Source organism: Dipodomys spectabilis, unplaced genomic scaffold (genome assembly GCF_019054845.1).
Source record: "Dipodomys spectabilis isolate Male_0828 unplaced genomic scaffold, ASM1905484v1 ptg000094l, whole genome shotgun sequence".
Classification (NCBI taxonomy): domain Eukaryota; kingdom Metazoa; phylum Chordata; class Mammalia; order Rodentia; family Heteromyidae; genus Dipodomys; species Dipodomys spectabilis.
In genome coordinates this window covers 20,301,175-20,320,787 of record NW_024870771.1, presented here as the reverse complement: position 1 = coordinate 20,320,787, position 19,613 = coordinate 20,301,175, and the positions used below count along the sequence as shown (strand labels likewise).

The 19,613-nt window shown below is 33.2% G+C and overlaps 1 long non-coding RNA gene across 1 annotated transcript; it reads right to left on the bottom strand.

Moving 5' to 3' along the window:
• Nucleotides 1-213: 213 nt before the first annotated feature.
• On the bottom strand, nt 214-18,980 carry LOC122112465. Its single transcript, XR_006148205.1, has 3 exons — nt 18,969-18,980; nt 16,706-16,711; nt 214-259 (listed from the first exon to the last, which is right to left on the bottom strand). It is a non-coding gene; the product is annotated as an uncharacterized LOC122112465 (long non-coding RNA).
• Nucleotides 18,981-19,613: the final 633 nt, after the last annotated feature.

Here is a 19,613-nt window from a genome sequence, read left to right as displayed (position 1 = left end):
TAATAAGGCAACATTCACATTTAAGATTAGTTAATGCAAGATTACAATGTTTTGATGTCTTGGAGGGGTTAGGAAGCATTCAATGTTGTTTAAATATTCTTTTTAAGAAATTTACCATTATAAGGCAGCATTTAAATTTGATACAATAACTATATCTTATCCATAAAATAAAATTTTATTATTGAATTATATTGTTGAATTACTCATATTTTAATATTAGGTTTTAATTATATACCTAATTCAAAAGATTTCAAATACACTGATTTTTAGTATAGTACAATTTGAAAAAGGGTATGTCTTCAATAATTTTACCTGTAAATACTAACATTTTAAAATTCTTTCTCTTGGTTCGATGTTAATAAGAATTGAAGTAAAGAATGACTAATAAACACTACACATTGTTGAATACATACTCACCGGGTAATTCTGATTTGGATGCTACAATTACTTACATAGCTCACTAGTCTCTAAGTTTAATTGTCTGAGATATATTAAAATCTGTTATTTCTAGTAAGGTTATTTATATACTACCACTTCATGCTTTTTTGGTAGTTTATTCTGAGTGTTGCCCAGGCTGACTTCAAACTGTGATCCTCAAATCTCAGCCTATTGAGTAGCTAGATTACAGTTGAGTGACAAGCGCCCATTTAACCTTAAAGCACTTTTAACAACTGTGTAAAGGTTGCATTGTAAGGTTGTAACTTCTTTGAGAGCAGAGACCTTGTTTTGCATGCTGTTGTTTTCTCAGTATTTGGAATAACCTTCAGCACATAAAAAGAGAAAAAAATGTAGTCAATAAGTGAATGATGATTAATGAATGTGTGAGTGCATGAGTAAGGAAAACAAGTTATTAGAATATATCTATAGTTTTGAGAAATAATGTAAAAACAAAGAGAGAAGAGACAGTCTACAACAACACAGCCAGCTCTTCTCGAGGTTCTTAATACCTTGATTACTTCCATGAGTCTCACTAGTTCTTCAGAATTGCATTTCTGTCAAATCCATTCGTTCTTTTATGACCAGAACAAAATTTGTTTAGCCAAGTCTTATTACTTACTTCATTGCTTAAATTCCAACTGCATTTCCTTCTGTTGGTTAAAGACAATCAAGTTCCTACCAATTCCTTGAAGACCCAGCCCTGAATATTATTTGTTTTTAGGCCTTGCTGTGCAACTGCATGGAAGTTTTTGCTTTCCTTGCTCACTTCTTGTCCTTACTTGTCTCTAGGCCTTTGTGAATGTAATTTCCCTGCTCTATGCACCCTTTCACTTTTAGATAGCCTTGTCTGGCATACTGTTATTGTCTTAATACTCAACATAAAAGCTGCATCTTCTAAGAAGCTGTTCTGAGTCCAGAGACAACACTGGTTCTATTCTTTGGAAAGTTCACACCCACTTTAAATACTGTTCCATCTTTTTCCTTCACTCTCCCCTATCAACACTTTATAGGAAAAAAAAAGAGAGAATTTTATTTTATTCTTTAAATTTCTTTGTTTGACAAAGGATTCAACATGTGACAGTAATTTAAATAATAAATTGTCTAACTGGTACCCAATAAACATATATTACACTTTGGATAAAAAAGTGTTTGAAAGCTAGATCTGATGCATTGTGTCAATAAACTGCTTTATTAAATGGCAATTCCTTTGTACAACTATTTAAAGACTGTTTAAAGATAATAAAAAGAAAAGGTGAATATATGTAACACTATATATATATAGTGCTATATATAAATATAAATATAAATATATATATATATATATATATATATATATGGCACAATTCCACACTGAGATTGCATACCTGTGCCTGGGAAAGTTGGGGGGAAGTGATGAGTTATTAATTACCATAGTAAATTCAGATAAGTGTGGCATCCTCATTTGTCAAATAGTAATACAATAAACGTTAGTTAACTTTTTCTTGCTTTGAAATAATTCTTGAGACAATTTAAAGGGGTCATATTTAATTTAGCTCACAGTTTCTGTGGTTTTCAGTCCTTTGTCATGCGTTTCTCAATCATTCATAGTGGAAGACTTGGAAGAGGAAAACTACTCAGCTCATACCAGCCAAGGGACAGAGAGAGAGAGAGAGAGAGAGAGAACGCAAGGGACTAGGGGAAGGTATTTCCTCAAAGAACATGTCCCCAGAGATCTATTTTCTTTAATTGTGCTATATGTCCAATTCACATACTTTTCAAAAATGATACCAAATTATAAATCCATCAATTAAGCTGTGATTCATTCACAGTCCCTATGATTCAATCATATCCCAACAGCCTCAATTTTGAACACTGCATTGAAGAGTAAACCTTCAACATATAACCAGTGAGCCTCCTGGGATACATTCATAGCCATAAAACTATATAAATCTATATAAATTCATAAAATCCATATAAATATATAGTAAGACCTCAAGTTAAGAGGTCCTATTGAACTGTTAGCTCTATGTGACATATGTATGGTCTTGATTTTATTATTTTTGCCAGTCCTAAGGCAAAAGAAGCTCAGTGCCTGGTCCCTGTCTCTGAGCTTATTTTGGTCAAAGCTAGTGCTCTACCACTTTACCCACTTGAGCCACTCTACTGAAGGCTAGTATTCTCGTCAATTGTGCCACTTTTGGGTTTTTCTGTGTATGTAGTACTGAGTAATTGAACCAGGGCTTCATGCATTCTATGCCAGCACTCTACCACTAAGCAACATTCCCAGTTATTTAAATTTGCTTTAAAGTAGCAAATTAGTAGGTAAATACACTAAAATGGCCTACAAATCTATGAAAAACATTTCAAATCTGAGTCTCAAAACTCCAAATTAAAATAATTGCAAATGTAACTCGATTGGTAGAGCCATATATAACTAGTATTGAGACCTGTCTTCACTAGTTTTACCAAAAAGAAGGCAAAAATATGTTCTTTCTCCAAAATCAACTAAACAACAGCAACAGCTCCCCCCCCCCAAAAAAAAACCAAGAAAGATACTATAAACAGGTATCTTTGTATCTGTTGCTGATGGAAACAGTATTGGAGTAATTCTAAAAGCAGGGAGCCATCAGTATTATATTGGAATGTATTATTACTGAGCAATTTAAAAGGTATACAATATTGACATTTTTCTATGTTATTGCATTGTTCCCTTTGTTTTAATTTAAATTATATATGCATGTAATAACAATATATAAATAAATCAAATATACAGTGGTGTTAGTTTCTTTATAAGTAGGTAACAATACCTTATTGTGTCAAGTACCTAACAGAAGTAACCTAAGGGGAGAATACGAAGAGAATTATTTCAGGTTTATTATTCCATAGTCCCACTATGTACTTGAGGAAAACATCATAATGGCAGGAGCATATTTCTGGGCAGAGGTATTCATTTTATAGCAGAGAGGAAAGAGGGAGGGAGAAGGGCCAGGAAATATATGTATATATGCATATATATATATATACATATATATGTTTTTATATATATGGATATAATGGTCTTATGAAAAAAAAACAAAATAATTTTACATCAGGTCACTCTCTTTTTCTTCCTTGATGACCCCCAAGGTCAAAATTGAATTTCCAGCTCAATTATACTTAATCTATTATATATCATGATGTCTAAATCAACATGTTCTCTTTTATTTCCTCTATCTTTTTACACAATAATCTAGCCTTGAGTCCTCATTGTAATTACTTTCTGTTCTTTTGTTATGAATTAACCTTTATGACATTTTGTAAATAACCTAAAATAATTTTTAGAAAAATGAAATTACACAATTTATAAATCTTATTAAATCTTAAATTAGTAATTTTTTTTATTTTTTTATTGTGAGAATAATGTACAGAGGAGTGAAAACTACATGGGCAAGATAACGAGTACATTTCTTATTAAGCATTGTTGCCTCCTCTTTGTTTCCCCTTCCCATCCCTTCCCATACTCCTTCCCCCCACCCAAATCCCCCCTCCCTCCCCCCTCACCAAAGTTTTTCGACATAACGACTTGTACATCTCCTTGATGCAATGGGTCCACCTGTATCCCTATTTAAACAATTTGTTTTTTCCCTTCCCCTCCACAAATTATACCAACATCAAATACAGTGAAAGCAGGGGTTATACCATGGGGGAAAGACATACAAAGCAACATAGAAATCATCTTATAAAATATGTTAGAAACAATTGCATGAAAAAGAAAAAAAAATTGAATACTTATCTTAAGGTTTATTCCCCTACCATCAACTTATCTGACCTTTTCTGCTTAACTCAGACATATACTAGTTATTGAAAATAAGGGAAACCATGGGACTTATGTTTCTTTAGGCCTGGCTTACTTCACTTAATATAATCTTTTCCAAGTCTTTCCATTTCCTAACAAATGGGGCAATGCCATTCAGTAATTTTTGGTAACATTGCTTATGGCAAAAAAATAAAAGAAAGAAAAGAAAACTACCAAAGATTAGAAAAATAGTTCTGAGATTTAAGAATTTATTTTCAAAATATTATTTTTTTTTATGTATGCCAGCCCAGTTGGTTGAATTCAGGACCAGGGCATAATTTTTGATTTTTTTTTAATTTAAATTTTATTTTCAGGGTGATGTATAGAAGGGTTATAGTTACATAAGTAGTTGTTACCCTCTCCTTCAGTTTTCTCCATTTCCTTCACCCCAATCCCCCCAAAATTGTACAGATCATTTCCAAAATATTTTCTTGTGTTGCCTTGGTTCCCCCTTAGTCATTTGTCTCACCATTTTGTTGTTCCCCTTCTCTTCCCTAATTCAGAAAAACATATATACAATACCCAAGGTACCGAAATCAAATACAGTAGCAACAGGGGATAAACCATAGAAGGGAAAACACAAAAGAAAAAAGAAATCATGTACTACATTAAAAAACAAAATATGAAACAAACAAACAAAACAAAACACAAAACATTACATTTTCTTGATCCATTCATCTACTGAGGGGCATCTGGTTTGGTTCCATATCTTAGCTATGGTGAATAATTCTGCAATAAACATAGTTGTGCTGGTAGCTTTAGTATGGCCTTGTTATGGTCAGTTGAGACCCAGAAAAAAACCCGCAGACCTATGGCCACCTAATCTTCGATAAGGGAGCCAAAAAATTAGGATGGAAAAAGAGGGCCTCTTTAGTAAATGATGCTGGCAAAATTGGTTTAAAAATATAGAAAACTAAAGGCAGATCCTTATATATCACCCTGCTCCAGAATCAACTCCAAATGGATTAAAGACTTTGAGGTAAAAGCAGACATGCTGAATAGGAGAAACTCTAAGGCTCCTTGGCACAGGCTGAAACTTTTATTAGTAATGAACTAGAAACACAACAAATCAAAGAAAGGTTGGACAAATGGGATTGCAGGAAACTCCAGATCTTTTACATGGCAAAGGACATAGCTAGCAGGGTCTATAGAAAGCCCATGGACTGGAATAAGAGTTTCACTAGTCATATAACAAAAAGGAGCTTCCTCTCTAAAATATACTTAGAATTCAAAAAATTAAATCCCAAGCTGGGGCACCGCTGGCTCTTGCCTATAATTCTAGCTACTCAGGAGGCTGAGATCTGAGGATCACAGTTCAAAGCCAGCTCCGGCAGAAAAGTCCGTGAGATTCTTATCTCCAATAAACCACTAGAAATCCAGAAGTGATGCTGTGGCTCAAGTGGTAGAGTGCTGGCCTTGAGCTGAAGAGCACAGGAATAGTGCCCAAGCCCAGAGGGGTGGAAAAATAACCACCCCTCCCAAACAAATCCTCAAAGAAACAACTTCCTCATTAATAAGTAAGCTAAAAACTTAAAGAGAGACTTCTTGAACTCGTGATCCTCCTGTCTCATTCTCCTTGTTGATTACCGGCTTGCGCCAGCATGGCTGGCATGAGAGACTTCTCTGAAGAGGAAATAAGAATAGCCAATAGACACATAAAGAAATGTTCAACTTCTCTGGCTATAAAAGAAATGCACATCGGAACAGAATTGAGATTCCACCTCATCCCAATTAGAATGGTCTTTATACCTAGGAATTAACTTAACCAAAGAAGTGAAGGACCTCTATGATGAAAACTTTAAAAACCTAAAAAAGGAAACAGAACTTAGAAAGCAGAAAAACCTCCCATGCTCCTGGATTAGAAGTATCAACATCGTGAAAATGGCAATACTTCCCAAGGCTATCTACAAATTCAATGCAATACCTATGAATATTCCAACCTCATTCTTCAAGGAAATAGAAGAGGCAATCCAAAAGTTCATATGGAACAATAAAAGACCCCGAATAGCAAACACAATCCTTAATAGAAAGTACAGTGCTGGAGGAATATCAATACCAATTTCAAACTCTACTACAGAGCCATAGTAATCAAAACAGCTTGGTACAGGCACAAGAACAAATCTCAGGACCAGTGGAATAGAATTGAGGAGGAGGCAACAATGCTTGATAAGAAATGTACTCATTACCTTGCTCGTGTAATTGTAACCTCTCTGTAGGTATTTTCACAGTAAAAAGAAAAAGAAAAAAAGAAGAAAAAAAAAAGAAAGCTAATAACAACAGATGCTGGGTGGGAGTATGATCAATAGGGAACCCTACTGCATTATTGGTGGGAGGGTAAACATGTTCAACCACTCTGGAAAGCAGTATGGAGGTTCCTCAAAAGACTCCACATAGAGCTCTTCTATGACCCAGAATTCACACTTCTGGGCATTACCCAAATGCTGTTGAGTTTTTAGTTTTGCTCAAGGCACCACTTGAGCTCTATTGCTGGAGCCACTTCTCTCTTTTCTTGTATGTGATCGCCTGGAGTGAAGAGTCTAAGGGATTTCCTGCCCTGTCTGGCTTCACACCACGAACCTTGGATTGCTTCCTGTGTAGTTAGTATTACAAGCATAAGCTTCTTGCCCTGGGCTTAATTCATTTCAAGAAATTTCCAACTCCAGAAAATGAATCCTTCCAAAGAACTACAGTCTTTAATGTGTAGAGAAAAAGTAATCTAGTTAATTCTTTCATTCATTTTACAACACCTGTGTTTAAGAATAAATTTGTATCTTTCATATTGGTTGCTTTTGTCATTACTCTAAATAGCCTAGGATGGTAATAACCCATTCTGCTGCTCATAAAATTCATTTGATTAGTGTTTGCCACTTGTTCTGTAAGTAGCTCTTCATTTCTGTTTGCTGCTACTATAGACATAAAATATACTACTGCAGTAGTTTTTAAACACATAATAGCATCATAAAGCAATATCTTTTGTTGGTGTTTAAGAAATTTTAATGTTAAGATAAAATAATTTCCCATTTATTTGTGGACATGTACCTTAAACCCACATTCAAAAACACTGCAAAACTTATTTCAAGTTTCTGAGTAATTCTAAATCAATCAAATATTTGCCATTGTACAACACCACACTAGGGAATGGCCATGTATTTCTTACTTAATTTGTGTGATATCTTCTAAAAGTATATTTGATTTCCATGTGTGAGAGAAAGAAAAACGAGAAATTACCTAAACAAATTTTGTGGCCCATTAGTTTGATTCCAGCTCCTAATGTTTTCTAAGGACCTACAATATAATTCTTTGTACTATTTTTCAATACAGTATTTTATATATCATATTTTTAGATATTTTTATTTTCATTAGTAACTACTATCATTTAGCTAAGAGATTATTGTCACATATTGACTTCTTTTGAAGATTTTTTTTTTCTCATGGCTGATGTTTTGCCAACTTGAGCCACAGTTCCATCTTTTTGGTAGATAATTGGAAATAATAGTCTCATGGTCTTTCCTGTCCCAGCTGCCTTCAAATCTTATACCTCAGCCTCCTGAATATCTAGGGTTACAAGCATGAGACACTGGGCTCATAGCTTATTTTGAAGAATTTTATAATATTTAAACAGGAAATTTTGTGAAATATTTTCTTTAAAGTCTAAATGCTAAGAACAAAGAAAATGGAGTTCTGAAGTGAACTTAACACTTATTTATCACAAATAAATCATAAATAAACCTGAAACAAGAACAAAATCCTGCGTGGGGTCAAAGGGAAAGTGATAGATTCATGAAGAGGAGAAAAGAATTGGAAAATGCAGATAAGAATCCAATATGTATCCTCCAAAATCAATAACAATGAGGAAAAGGAGTGGCAACATTAATCAAGATATATGGTACTCATAAACAGCTTTTTTCAATGGCAACTCCTTTGGACAACTAGTTAGTTAATAATAAAAATGTATTTATATACACATTTTAAATATTTAGGATAGATTAATGGATAGATTTTAAAATAATATGTCCGGGGCTGGGAAGGTGGCTCAGTTGTAGAGCGCTTGCCTTGCATGCCTGAGGCCCTGGGTTCGATTCCCCAGCAGCACATAAGCAAAAAGAAAAAAGCCGAAAGTGGCGCTGTGGCTCAAGTGGTAGAGCGCTAGCCTTGAGCTGAAGAGCTGAGGGACAGCGCCCAGGCCCAGAGTTCAGGCCCCACGACCGGACCCCCCCAAAAAAATCTATGCCCTCCTTTCTGAGCCTATATACTTGATTCTGTTTAGCATTATATCAGCATTATGTTACATCATGTGTACTATATGAAAATATTACACATATAGAAATATTTATATATGAAATAATCATACACATATAGTTAATTAAATGAATATTTCCTGATTTCTTTCATGATGTTTGGCACTAGAATTTCTGGGCTGAGCATCTAAAACTTAAGATAGCCATTATTTCCCTGCTAAGGACTTTATGATAAACAAAATAAAACAGATACTTAAAATGTAATGTGATAAGCATTCTGTGAGTGGTCTTCTGAAAGTCTTCAGCTTGTCATCTATTTCTTTATGTTGTCAAAGTAAAATGTAGTTGAACACTTACGTGTTTTTCCTGATGATTACCTCACTCATAATTTCTACACATATACAAGTTTAGATTTCAATGATATTTCTGTACTGAATTGTGTAAAGGTAACGTTATACCTAATGCACTTAAGGGCATCATAGGCACACTATGAAAATGTGCTGTACAATAGAATTTGGCTTTTAATTTTTTTTCTGCTGGTAGACAAGAGGAAATCAGGGAGATTGATGTACAGTTGCTGTTTATTCAGGCATGTATTGTTTGTGACCAAGCATAGTGCAGGAGAGTTTCTTTCTGCCTCATTAAATAAGTTAATCATACAAATCAAAAGAAAATGTTAGAAAATATGGGTAAAGTTTAAATACAAATGATACCTTTTTCATTGCTGACATTACAAGCAGATGCAACAATGCTTGAGTATCAGTTGCAAAACATTATCATTCTTTGGTAGCTAATGTGAGAGAGTAGAAAATTAAAAAGGTCATGGTGACATATATACATATAGCTATTTGCACAACATGATCACCAATACAAATCATTCTTCATAATTAAAATAAGTCTACAGGGCTCACAGGATGTGCTAAGAATTGAAATGAGATGTGTTTTGTATCTGCAAATTTCACTGAGATGCCTTTTAAACAGAAGCTAGAAAAACTCAGAAAGTCAATGCAAAACAAATCTATTAGTACATGTTTTATAAGTTCACACCAGCATGACTGAAACCTTTTATGTCCCTCACAACTCTATAACAAGCACCATTTGCAACACAGAAGATGAAACACCTGTGCAAATAGACAGACATTGAATGAATGGAGAACAAAGTGTGATAGCGGTTATAAGATGGATAATGAAAGTGATGTTTTCACAGCAAATATTGGCACAAATCGATCAATATGTTGTATTTTCATTTGCAATAATTTAAAAAATGTTCTCTAATTTACCTTATAATTTCTGATTTTATCCATGACTTATTTAGACTTAATTACTATCAAATGGCTGGGGACTTTTACAGACATGTTTTGTTTCCCATTTGTAAAATTTTCCCATTACCACTGGAGAATGCACTTTGCAAGTTCTGAAACATGTTAGACTTATTGATGCTTTTTTTTTTTTTGATTTGGGTGTATTGAAAATAATGGGCATTCTTCTCTTGTACAATTTGAATGCCTATGGTTTCATTTAGATCAAGTTGATGATACTCTTCTTCACCTTTTTCATATCCTTTACATATTTCTCACTACTTTGTAAATTTAAAGGAACAATCATGAAATATTCCATTATTATTTTGAATTGGTGCATTTCTCATTGAAGTTCTTTCATTTTTGTTTCAGGCATAGATTTCATTGCACAGATTTTATTTCAAAGTTAAGGATGAACTGATACATTTTATTATTACAATTATTTGCTCTGAAATCTCTACTATCAATCAAGTCTACCTGATATCTTATGGTTTTATGTCTTTACTGTTAAAGTACTATTTTCCTTTCAACACATTTGTGTGTGTACACACACACACACACACACACACACACACACACACACACACATATAATAGGCTGTAAATATTAAGCTTGTATTTAATTCTATTGGACAATCTTTAATCTTTTGTTAGGATTTTCAGGTCATTGACATGGTATGGTCATATTGATCGAGTTGCTGTTTGTTTCCTATTTACCCATTTTACTTTGTTCCTGTTTTGTTTTTTGCTATTGTCTTTGGATTAAAGTTTTAATGACATTTCTCCAATTTATCTTCTTTTTCAACAAATAAATTATAACTCAATTATTATTTGTTTTTAGTGAATGTTTTAGTGTTTATATAATATCAATAACACTATGTATAGCAAAACAAACTTCACTTTATACTCGCAGAGCTAGCAGCTTATTTTATCTTTATTATAAAACCACAATATTTTGTAGCTATCGTAAATATTTGATTCTATTTTACAGAAAAATAAGTAATAGGAAAAGCACATTCCTATTTACCATATATTGGTAGCATTCATTCATGAGTGCAGATCTAGATTTCCATTTGGTATTGTTTTCCTTTGACTTGAAATACTTCTTTCAGAATTTTGTGCATTGCCCATTGGTGAACTATAAAATTGAGAAATTGAGCTTTGATGGCTCTTCTTCTTCTTCTTCTTCTTCTTCTTCTTCTTCTTCTTCTTTTCTTCTTCTTCTTCTTCTTCTTCTTCTTCTTCTTCTTCTTCTTCTTCTTCTTCTTCTTCTTCTTCTTCTTCTTCTTCTTCTTCTTCTTCTTCTTCTTCTTCTTCTTCTTCTTCTTCTTCTTCTTCTTCTTCTTCTTCTTCTTCTTCCTCTTCTTCTCCTTCTCCTCCTCCTCCTCCTCCTCCTTCTTCTCCTTCTTCTTCTCCTTCTTTCTCCTCCTCCTCCTCCTCCTCCTCCTCCTCCTCCTCCTCCTCCTCCTCCTCTTCTCTTCCTCCTCCTGCTCCTCCTCCTTCTCCTTCTTCTTCTTGTCTTTATTAAATATTTTCACTGTGTCTAATATGAAGTAAATATTCTTTTATTCTGCGATTATGTCTTTGAGACTTTAAAAGCATTATTTCAATACCTTCTGATTCATGTTCAGGCTGAGAGGCTGATTCTTGTTTCTTTTTGTGTATTACTTGCTTTATGTCTATGTGAGTTTAATATTTTATAGTCACAAATTATTAGAAGCAATTTGATAATATTGTGCATAAAGACTTCTTCCAACATCTTGTGATTGGAGTACTTTGAAACTTGGTTCTGTAGGTTTTCAATTTTCATTAAATTTGAGGGAAAATGGTTATTATTTCTTCAAGGTGATTTTTTTCTGTGTGCATGTTTCTCTTCTTCAGGGACTCAAATTGCATGTGTATTTAGCTCCATGAAATGTTTCATAGTTCACTAGTCTGCCACTTCGTTTTTTCCAGTCTCTTTCTCTTAAATTTTATTTTTGAAACATTCTATGTGTTTATTTTCATATCCAGGCCTCTGCTTTGTAGTGCCAATCTGCTTTTAATTGTACTCTGTTTTTTCTTCTCATTATTTTGACACTTTGCATACTATTATATCCTGATATTATTTATAGGTATACTTCATTTGATTTTTTCACATTGTAGGTCCAATTTTCCTTCTTTGAATACCTGGTTTTTCCCTGCATAGTGATTTGGGGTTCCTCTAGTCAGTAAGCTTAAGAAAATTTAAGGCAAATTTGCCCAATTTTCCATCTTGCAGAATCACTATACTTCGTTATCTAATGTTCAGTGTCTTGAAAAACATTTTTCCTATATGCATTCTGATTTCTGTTTTGAGTCTTTGTTTTGATTTCAGTTGTTGCATGATGATGACATAGTCAGTATCTATGAATCATCTTCAAGTGAATATGCGAATCCATTGACTCAGAATATTGTACTTACACAATAAATATTTAACCTTCCAGGGTAGGGTTTGTTTAACAAGGTAATTATCCAAGCATGAGATTGTATATCTGAGGTGAGGAATTATTTTCTACTATTTAACTATACTATCATTTCAGAATGTAACTTCACAATAATGTGCATTGTCATTGAAAACTTTTGATGTGTACTTCCAGTTATGAATATCCATTTGAAGACTTTCCCTAGCTTCTACTATAACATGGTTTCCATAACAACTTTCTAAACTCTATAATTGGCCTTAGTATATACTCAGCAATATTGCTGAGTATATATGTGTGTGTGTGTGTGTGTGTGTGTGTGTGTGTGTGTGTGTGTGTGTGTGTGATTAGTAACAATGTATCACATAACTAATTTTCTTCAACATACCCGTTCAAAAAATCAGTTAGAAAAATGTCAGTTCAATGTCTAGCTGCAAATTAGGAAAGATAACATGGTATAACTGGATGAGATACAAACTGGGTTTCTGTATGATTGGTCAGCATTTGTGATTATCTAGTGAGTTTTCCCAGAGATTTGACTGGGTTATCAGAGAAAATTCTAGTCAGGGTATTCTTAGCTAAATTGTGTCCAACCAGGGTGCATTTGCAGTCAAATTAATTAAAATTATCTTTGATATTGAAGGAAATGAACTGGGGAAATTTCATAGGTCCCTGATTCATGACTTTATCTAATGTGATGTCATTCTTCCATATGAAGATTACATAGAAATTTCAGCAGCTTTGTAGATGTTTATTTAGGGAATAGATGAAAGAAACAAATAGGAAGATGATTTGTTCTTTTTCCTTTCTATTCAATGTTTTCACAGTAAGGTACATGTTAAAAAGGCTCTCCAAAGTACACTAAAACCTTTTTATCTTTTATCTTTTTATCTTTTATCAATTATGTTTTTAGAAATTTAACATATATAAACTAGATATTTTACCTAATCAAAAATAGCTTTGCTTTCTTAATCTTCAGTCTCATACTTGAAATATATGTATTTAGGCTTTTTGGTGGACTATAGTGGTATACAATTGTAAATGCCACTTGAAATACAAACTATTTTATATACATATATATATATATATATATATATATAACATATATGGATATCTGTCCATAATATTAAATTTGCTAGAAATTTTCCATTTTCAGTCTTTATTTATAAGGGTTGAATGCAAAACTTCAGTCTATCATAGAAAATTTTCTTATAAAACACTGTAAAATTGAATACAAATAGAAGAATAAATTATACTTTTACTTTAATGTAGTCTTATAAGAATGGGAACAGAATGTCTAAAAGATTAACCAGGAGACTTTGATAAGAAATGAATGAAATATTCTGGAATCTAAATTTCTTAGCAAATCAGATGTACTCTGAATGTTGTCCTATTTAAATACCAAGAGCCTCTGTATAGCAAAGCAACAACCTTGAAAATTACAGAAGCCATATTTCAATCTCTTGATGAAGTTGGCATTTTTTGAGAGTTGAAGGAGGAAATCAAAATATCAATTTTAATATTATACACTGACATGTAGGTGTTGTAAACAATACAAGGATTCCCTTAAACTCTCTACCTTCATTATTTATGGAGAAAACCTTAAAAAGGGGAAATCAAATTAAATAATTTGTGAATAGTATGATTAAAAATACAAAGATATTTAATTTCTTCAGCAACAAAGAACTGAATGTTAATATTTCCTAGAGATATAGGAGTTTTGCTTTGAGAAAACATCTTATTTTTTTATTATTTTTTTATTGTGAAAATGCTCTACAGAGGGGTTACAATTACATGGGCAAGATAATGAGTACATTTCTTATCAAGCATTGTAGCCTCCTCCTTTGTTTCCCCTTCCTATCCTCCCCCCGCACCCCCCACCCAATCCTCCCCGCCCCCCACCCCCGTACCAAAGTTGTAAAGTTCGTTCCCGACATAAAGACTTGTACATCTCATTGTTGAAATTTTAAAAGTAATAAAGCAGGTTCCGTATACATTTAGAATATAGATTCTTATTAAGTAGCTTTTATAAAATTTTCAGTCCTCTTTCCTACTTCAATCACAAGAATTATTCTTTGCCTTCTTATAATGACTCCTTTAACTTCTCCCTTGAGGAGAAAAATTATTTCTTGGAAAGCACAAACCCAGCAGCAGCTTTTGCAAGAGTACTGAGTTTAGATATTACAATATAATTTCCGTTTTCCAGAATTTGAGGGGCCAGAAACCTTTGAGATTTATTTTTCCTTCTTTTCTGGGTGGTGTTGTAGGAAAGGATTGGCATATTTACATAGATTTCAAAGGGCAAGCATCTCCAATCCAAAAATAATCATATTCTGCAATACTCAAAAATACTAAACTTATTGAGTATTTTTTTCGCTTGTGAGATATGAAGCAGAAGCTAATAGAGGTTAAGTAATACTAGGCACATAACACAGTAGTCATCAATCTCTGTAATCACGAACACTAGTTGGGATCACTGTGTTATATCGGTCTATGCTCTTATTTCATGGTTTATTTTAGAATCTTACTTCATTAATATTTGTCTTTCCATTCTTCTCTGTCATTTCTTGTTTTTTTTTTTTTAGTGTTTTCATCTTTAATGCCTCCAACTGCTATGACTGCATGTTGAAATATTTCTATATTTTGCCTCTAAGTTAAAGTTTCACATTCTCAAATTTGAATGATTCTATCATTTGTGCCTTCCCATTTGAATTCCTTCCCCTATGCCCAAAAGCTCAAAGCACTGGTTCCCTTCTCTACCACTTTTCTTCTTATTAACTACACCATACTCACCATGCAAATGAACTTATGCCCCAACAACTTAACAATTACATCTTCAGTCTCAAATTCTTATTGTCAGCTTATATCCTAAAATGATTGCAACATTAAATTGTATGTTTTTTTTTACTACAGTATCTTTCTTTAAAATGTCTCCTTCCACTCCTGACTTTGTTTCTATTTCATTTTGTTTATTTTAATTTTTCCTGTGTCTGTCTTCCTCACAGGTTTATATTGCAAGAATGACAATCTTTACTCATTTGGGACCAGGAAGAGTCCCAAATGTTTAGCTCTAGGTTTGATTTCAGCCTCAATGACAATCATCTTTTGAGAGCTACATGGACTTCTAAAACATATCCAAGGGCAAGCAGATAATCTTCTACATTTTTCTCTGCTTTGTTGTCTATAACTGATATAGAAATTGCCATTCAATTATCCAGGCCTAAGAAATCAAGGCTCTCTTAAATTAGTGAAATCATTTAAGGTGTTTAGAAGATACATTATAAAGCCTGAATTGTTATTGATTAATGGAAATATTACCTTTAAGGTCTGATTGGTACTCACAACCTGTATCCAGCTGAATCTTGGCCCTTCCCCTTCTATATCTTTCATGGTGCTGGAGCTTCTCCTCATTGTTTTTGCTGTGGCTGCTTTATTTTGCCCATACTATCTATTTTAGAACACCTGAACTCCTGTCTCTATCTTCTGTTTCCAACCATGACCATTAAATTTCCCTACTTCTTATACAGTTACCTTGCTAACATATGTCAAATCAAGGGCTTTGTGTGATAAGTACAGGTAATCATACTTGGTAAGGTCTTTCCCAACTTGGATATAAGATTCCATTTTATTTTACAATAACTATGTAACTATTAAGTGTAGTTCTAACATATGATGAGGGAGGAAATGCGGTCTCACCAACTCTTCACATTATCAGAAAAATTTGTGCATTTTGCACAGAATGCCCCAAAACCTTTATAGAATGACTATAATTCAACAATTTTTAATTTTTTTCTCTTCAGCCAACTCACTGTTGGGTAGCAATGGCAGTAGACATTGCATTTCTTAATCTATATCAGTCTTCACATTTCTTAAAATTCAAATAACACAAATGTGAATCCCTAGGAAGTCACCAAACCATTAAATATCTCATTTTTCTTGACTAATAAATATTGAAAATGCTCTCTCTATAAGTTTGTCATGTAATTCAGTAACTATATTTACTTGTTTGTGTATGTTTGTGCACATGTTTGTATTATGATTATTTTTCAAATGGTGTTACCTCATAAATGTAATATTGCTGTTGTAATAATTAGTTTTGACTCCTTATTTTCTTGGCTATATTTGTGTGATTGACATCTGTATATGACTATAAATATTTTCTAAGTTTTCTCACATAGAATAGTATCATAATAGCTAATTGGCTATGTGCATATGAACATATAAAATGATTCCTATCCAAATGAACTCCAAAAAACAACCCAAACAAACAAAACGAGTATATCAATGACTTCCTTAAATGATAAGATATATAGAGAGATATAGATAGATAAATAAATTTTCCCCTACAAGGTTTATTAAGAATCAATGGAAATTGTAGCTACCAAATGTAATATTGATGTTCCTACTATAAGAGGAAATATCTTGTTATTTAATTTATTACACTTTCCTATTACAATTAGTAAAAGCTAATTATCACAAAATTCTAAAGCAATAACAAAGACATACTAAGATGAAACACTGAGCAGATGTAAATAGGTATTGCACCGTTGTGTTCCTCTCCTAAGAGTATCCTCCTTTGGTCTCACAGTATGTGAATGCCTAGATACTTATATAATTTATCATGGCCCAGTGTATTTTTTAAGCATGCAATGTGTTTACTTTTAGACTTAAAGACACATTCTAGCTACAAAAAATGAGGGAAAATATGCAACCTATATTACTCTGGATTTGTCCATTTTCCCAAGCCTGTCCATTTACTTATGAATGGTACAATATCATTCTTTTTGACAGATGAGTAGAATTCCATTGTGTGTAAATTGCACATTTTCTTGATCTATTTATCCACTGAGTTATGGGCTGATTCTATATCTTGGCTATGGTAAATAATGCTGCAGTGAGCCTGATTGTGCTGATAGCTTTAGTATGGCCTTGTTTGTGTTACAGTAGTAGAATTTCTGGATCATAGGGAAGCTCTATGTTTAATCTTTTGAGGAACCTCTATACTGCTTTCCAGAGTGGTTGAACAAGTTTATATTCCCACCAACATCCCTTTCGGATGTAAAGGGTTGCACTGTTTGAAAATTGTCTTCCTTATATGGTTTATATAACTGTAACCCCTCTGATATGACTTTAAAACAATAAAATGCATAAAAAATAATGAGATGAAATATTGAGAAGTTTGCTCTTATTTTCCATCTTGGCATTTAAGCATACAAACTGCTGGTTATTTTTTTCCTCAAGTATTGTTATATGTGATCAAGGAAAGTCTGATGTTTCCGTTGGCTTATGTCAACACTAAGTTTTTCTTAAAGCACTTAATAGTTTTCTGTAGTTTCATCTATGTGTCTATTATAATGAAATATCTTGGCATGAAATTATTTTTGGATAATTAATAAAGCTCCACTTTTGTAGTAGGCCTACATTAAAAGTTAGAAACACCTTTCATTATTCCCTGTTTCAGATCCCAAGGTACAGGAAGCTCTAAAATAGATGATGTGGTGCTTTTTTGAAGGAAGGAAAGAAACCATGGAACAGTTGTCTTTTTCTCATTTAGTAATGAATCAAGCTGACCTTCTATCCTTCGTGTACCAAACTCAGGATAGAGTTCCTGAGCTGAACACAGACCATATGAAGTAGAATGAGAAGGGAAGTTTTGATAAGTGTAAACTGTCTTTGGATTCAAATGTTCTGAAGTGTGATACCTTATCAGCAATCATTTATTTTTGTGATTCCTACATGTTATTATTTACCCATAATCAGGTAGAAGATTCTGCAAAAGAGATATCATTATTTTTTATGGGGAAAAGATAACATAGCCTGCGTACATGTGTATCTGCCAAAACCTTTTTGTCGCCATTCACATTTTCTCTAAAATGTCAGGTGACATTCTAATTTGCTGATTTGTCATTTCCTTCCACTTGTAAAATAAACATATACTGAACAGCCGTTCATTTCCAAGGGATTTTTAAGTTCTATGAGTTCCTATGGCAAATGAGACTGCTTTTACAGAGCTGCATTTTTTCCAAGCCCAGTTCTTCAACAGCCTGTATGAGAAGCAGGTTAGTAATTTGCTAACAATATAGATATCTAGAGTCACTTCAACTGTTGATTTCTGTGAAGGGGCTCTCAAGTCTGTAGTTTAAACTGTAATTCTAGCTGTTGTTTTTTTTTCTTTTTAAAGTATTGGCACACTGATGTACTGCTGTTGTTCCTTCTTTTCAGTCCTTTATGTACTTGATTTCTTTATTTAATTGTAAAAGTGTTGTATAGAAAGGTTACAGTTACATAATGAGTACACTTCTTCTTGAACAATGTTACTTTCTTCCTCATTTTCTCCTGCTTCTCCCCCTACACACACACACTCACACACACACACACACACACACACACACACACACACACACACACACACACACACACACCCTTCACACTCAAGATATGAAGTTCATTTCCAACATAGTAACTAGTGAGTATCACTGTTGCAATGTTTCACCCTTTGTCCTACCATTTCTGTTATTTGCCTTCCTTTCTCAGTCAGATAAAATTATATACAAGATAAAGAGTACAGAAATCAAAACCAGTGACAACAGGGCAGAAAACAAAGGTAAAAAGAAAGAAAGAAAGAAAGAACAGCAAATAGTAGATTTTTGTTTTAAACTGCAACTCACAAACGCTTCTTTAGATACACATAAAAATAAAGCAGCATTTCTAGCCATATGAAGCAGCATGTATAACTGTACAAGAAATGAGATAGCAAACAATATTTGCTTTTCAGATAAAAAGTTTACACACTAATTGAAATTCCCATGATTTAACAAACAGCAAAGGGAAGATATCTACCTCTTAATACCTTAATGGATGGACATTACAACTTATTTTATTGTCAGATCATTCTCATGTACTGTATATACTGAAAGTTTTGGAATAATCTAGAAGTTGGAGCTATGAAATCTGGTGAAAAAAGAAACAGATAAGACCACCTAAAACATGGATTCTACCTTTAATCATTATTCTATTCTTTGAAACACTTCTCAGGTGAATCTATTTAAACTATTATGTTTTTCTTGGGTGTATGTGGGTTTTGTTTGTTAAAGTTTCCTTTGGCACTGAAAATTGAAGAGGTGGGAATGCATGGTTTGAGCTGGCTCAGTTCATGTCTATTTATTTACCACTTAGCAGCCTGGTGGGTGCCATATGGGCAATGAATACAAATATTCAATCTACCAGAGGCAGACTTCAAGGCAAATATCTGAAGTCACGTAAACATAGTCTATCTCTCCTATTCTATTCATTCATCTTACTCTGAAAATATGTATTACATTTCTTCCATGAGAGAATTAAATGGTGTTCAAATGTTTACCTAAAACAAATATTGATCATTTTGC